This window comes from Amphiura filiformis, chromosome 20 (genome assembly GCF_039555335.1).
Source record: "Amphiura filiformis chromosome 20, Afil_fr2py, whole genome shotgun sequence".
NCBI classification, from domain to species: Eukaryota; Metazoa; Echinodermata; class Ophiuroidea; order Amphilepidida; family Amphiuridae; genus Amphiura; species Amphiura filiformis.
The window spans coordinates 4,527,293-4,531,798 of NC_092647.1; positions in this window are offsets into that span (position 1 = coordinate 4,527,293).

Here is a 4,506-nt window from a genome sequence, read left to right on the forward strand (position 1 = left end):
GGTTAAATTGTTAATATGACCCCTTCCAATTCTGCACATCAAAAATGGTAAGAAATGGGTTATACAGGGAGTCCCAAATAGACATGTAAAGCGTAGCTTATTTTATCGTATATCATAATGATCATAATTATACGCAAATTTTATTTGAATCGTTTGCCGGTTGCGAAAAAATTAACGATTACATGAAGTCAAAAAAAAAGTAGTAGTTTCCAAGATCAAAAAAAGGTTTGTCTCAGGCCCGCTCGCATTTACATCTTTTGGCATGGGAGCTTCAGGGACAGAACTTTAAAAGTATATTAGAGTAGAACCCCGGTGTTTTTTTTTTTAAATTCTATTTCTTAATTTTTTCTCCTTCATTTGACACCACTCGGAGGGTTATACCTTTGTGGCATTCGAGATATGCCCATTTAGTATAAAGTAAGTAAGCAAGTAACATAGGCCTACACTTCTATAGGGTGTTCCGCTATTTGCCGGTCACAAGCCCTTTGATAATGGAGTTGTGATAAAATATGACCCCACCACATATTTTTGACCAACTAGCTCTTCTGAAGAAAATGACAGCCTTTTTAAAGGCAAGGAAAAGGGTGGTGCATTATATGTACCGGGGTCGCTTGTGTCAAAAAAGCTTTTCCCCACTTTCAACGTGCCATGCAGAACTATAAAACCTTTGCCCCGCCCCCTTTTGACGTGCCAAAATTCTTTGTCACCCCTTTAAGGGCTGGGGTATGAACGTTTGGACAGTATTTATTTTGGGACATTAGAGCACATCAGACATATCGAATTGCATTCTAAATACGAAGAATGTCATTCTGATATCAAATAATTTTGAATTTTTGAAATTCGCAATTTAATACACATTTTATGGCAAATCATTAAAAATTGATATTTTTGATATTTAACAGTACTTGAAGTAATCTTTATAAATCTGATGATTTATACTTAAAGTGTATGTAGGTGGGTTGAAAAGCCGACAATCAATTGAAACTTTTGACCTTTCGTATTGAAGATATGGATTTTTTTCCCAAAACACCAAAAAAAAAAGGTCTTTTTGGGAAAAAAATCCATATCTTCAATATGAAAGGTCAACATTTTCAATTGATCGTCGGCTTTTCCTCCCTGCTACATACACTTTAAGAATATATCATTAGATGTATATAATTTACTTGGAGGACTGTTATATATCAAAAATTCGGAAAATATCAAATTTTTATAATTTGTCATAAAATTTGTATTATATTGTGATTTTCAAAAAATGAAAATTATTTGATATCAGAAAGACATGCTTCGTATTCAGAATACAATTCGATAGGTCTGAGGTGCTCTCATGTGCCACAAAAAATACTATCGAAACGCAATAAACGCTCATTTTAGATCCCTTAATACAAATAGGCAAGATTTTGGGGAACCCGAATTTAAATTGTCTTATCATATAAGGGGTAGTGCAATAATTATGTGTACCCCCGTGGTGGTGATTTTTCAAAATGATCTGCCAAAAATCGCTTGCCTCCCCCTTTTGACGTGCCAAAAATTCTTCGGCCCCCCTGACACATGCAAGATTTTTGGGAACCCGAATTTAAAACCTTAACTTGTCTTATCATATATTGCGAGCACAACAAGCTGGAAATTTCGCATATTTAAATGTGTTCCTAACGTTTTCCTACACCTTTTTAGGGCGTAATATAGAAATGGTGCCCAAAATATCTGTGCCAAAAATCGCTTGCCCCCTCCCTTTCGACCTGCGAAAAATCGCTTGACCCCCCCTTCCGACCTGCCAAAAAGTGCTTGCCCCACCCCCTTTGGCCTCCCAAAAAATCTTTGCCCCCCTATAATTCAACAGACCGGGGGTACACATAATTATTGCACCACCCCTAATGCTAGCGCAGCAAGCAGGAAATTGCATATTTTAACGTGTTCCTAGTTTTTCTACACCTTTTTTGGGCATAATATACAAACGGTACTCAAAATATCTGTACCAAAAATCGCTTGCCCCCCTTTTTACTTGTAGGAGGGGGCGAAGATTTTTTGGCATATGTTAAAAGGGGAGGGCAAAGATTTTTGGCATGGTAAAAGGAGGGGAGGGCAATTTTTGGCAGACCATTTTGACGGGATATACATAATCATTAGGTCTATACAGCGAGTAGGATATAGTGTGCATATTCAGGCCCGTAACCAGAGGGTTTTTTTAGCCCTTGGACAAAAAAGGTCCAAATTTTGAAAAAAAAGTCCACTTTTTCAAAATCCTCCCCCAGTCTACTTTTTCAAAATCAGCCCCCTACAAATAAATAATACGGGCCTGTGCATATTTTTTCTGTACTTGATTGCATAAGCCTGTTTCCGTCTTGACAAAAAAGATAAAAACTTCCCCTTTTGACCTTTCGGCCCCTGGGGAGGGGGGGGTGCTCGACTTTGGAAGTGACGGGGATGTGCGGACAGCAATTCGAAACTAGGGGTGTTTCGGTGAGAGCCTAGACACCGAAAGGGGTGAGGGTCTTTCAGTGAGGGCCCCCAAAAAGGGAGACTTTCCGTGGGACCGGGGCTCTTACCAAAATAGCGGGTCATTCAGTGAGACTGGGAAAAAGATATAAAAGTTGATGCAAAATTTAAAGAAAAATAATGGGGGGTCATTCAATGAAAGATTATTAGAAATTTCCCCAAAATATTTGCAAAAGGGTGTCTTTTGGTGACAGGAAAACGAAAAAGGGGGTCTTTTGTGAGAGGAAGTTCAGTAAAACAAAAAAGGGGGTCATTGGGTGAGAGGGAGTTGACAATTGGGGTCAATGTTGCCGCACATCCCGTCACCCATTTTTAGTGAGTGCCGCCCCCGGGTTTCCGCATGTTTGGTGGGGGCAGATAATTATTTGAAAACCCGCAAAAATTCCCCACTGCTTTTGCCCGGAGAGACAGAATTTATTCCAAAGCGCTAAAAATTATATGAAATACAATCATGGCATTCACTATTTTTTGTACATGCGTTCAATGTGGTTTAAATAGTATTATTTGCAGGTTTTTTTTTGTTGCTTTTTTGCAAGATTTTGAATACTTATTATTTTGTTTTGAAGGTTCATTTCGCATCAATTTTACTATAATGTTGTAATTTCTAGTTTGTTTTCTCTATATTGTGTTTGCAGTTTCTAGTTTGTTTTGTGGGTCTGTCTGTTTTGGTGAATGTCAATAAAACTGTGACCAAATTGTTGGCACGTGTTGTACACAAGTTCCTTTATTTTTCGTCGTTAGAGGCTGTCATTTTCTTCGGAACACCCCGTTAGCTCCCGTTCAAGAAGTACAAGAGAACCCCCTAAATGCGTTGGGATGATTCATAATTGCTCAGTGCACTGCAATGCCAAGAACCTTTCGTCCCTAAATCTAGCAATAAGCTGCAATAAGTGGAAATTCAAATGCAAGTCGTGGAATTTTATCAAAACAGTATAAACAGGCATTTCCGTTTTGGCAAATCAGACTATCATCTGTCATTAAATACGAAGAATCGCAAAATGAGTGTAAATCTCAAAACGTTCCCGGAGCAGGCATATTTATGGATTGAGCAACAATTATCCCCGGGGGGGGGGGGGCACTCAACTTTAGAAGTGACGGGTATCGCGAAGTAGGGGCCTATCGGTAACAAAGCATTATTTTAAAAAAGGGGGTCATTGGGTACAAACAAAATCAAAAAGGGGGTCATTGGTTATAATATTTTTAAAAAGGGGGGTCATTGAGTAGGCCTATAAGATTTCAAAAAATGGTCATCGGGTAGAAAATTTTGAAGTGGAGCAAAATTTTGAAAGTTTTGGCATAATTTTGAAAAAATAGAGCAAAATTTGAAAGTTTCGGCATTATTTTGTTGCATTTTGATGATGCTCTTCTGCAACAAAAAAGGGGGTCATTGAGTAGCCGCAACTAAAAAAAAGGGGGGTCATCGGGTATGACTTTTAAAACTTGAAAGGGGGTAATCGGGTATAGTCGACTTCAAAAGATGGGGCCTATTGACAGGCACATACCGTCACTTCCAAAGTTGAGTGCCCCCCGGGTAAAAAGAGGGTGCAAGCAATTTTTAGTGGCAGGGGCAAGCAATTCAAAGATCCAGCTCAATACATTGATATATATTTCTTGTCAAATAAATAAATTTTCCCACCAAAAAAAAGCGTAAAAATTGGCATTTTTGGTAAAAAATGATAAAATGAAAAAAGCATGTTTTAACCCAAAGTTCTCCTCAACATGGTATGATGGAATATTTTTGTTCACAGATATAAAATATTCATATGCCCTCTAAAATTAAGGTTGCAGTAAATTGTCTTTTGAAGTTATGGCTACTTTTAGATTTAACATTTTTGGGTAAAATTGGACAAAAAAGTTGTCCAAAATATCTCAGCTCACGTCACTTTTCAGAAATGCCATCCGGGTTAATCAGAAAGAGAGACTGTTCATGTTATGGTTAATTTTAACCCGGCTGGCACTTTTCTCCAAAAATGTTGCACGGGTCCATAGGCCTACTAATAGTGTGGTGCAATA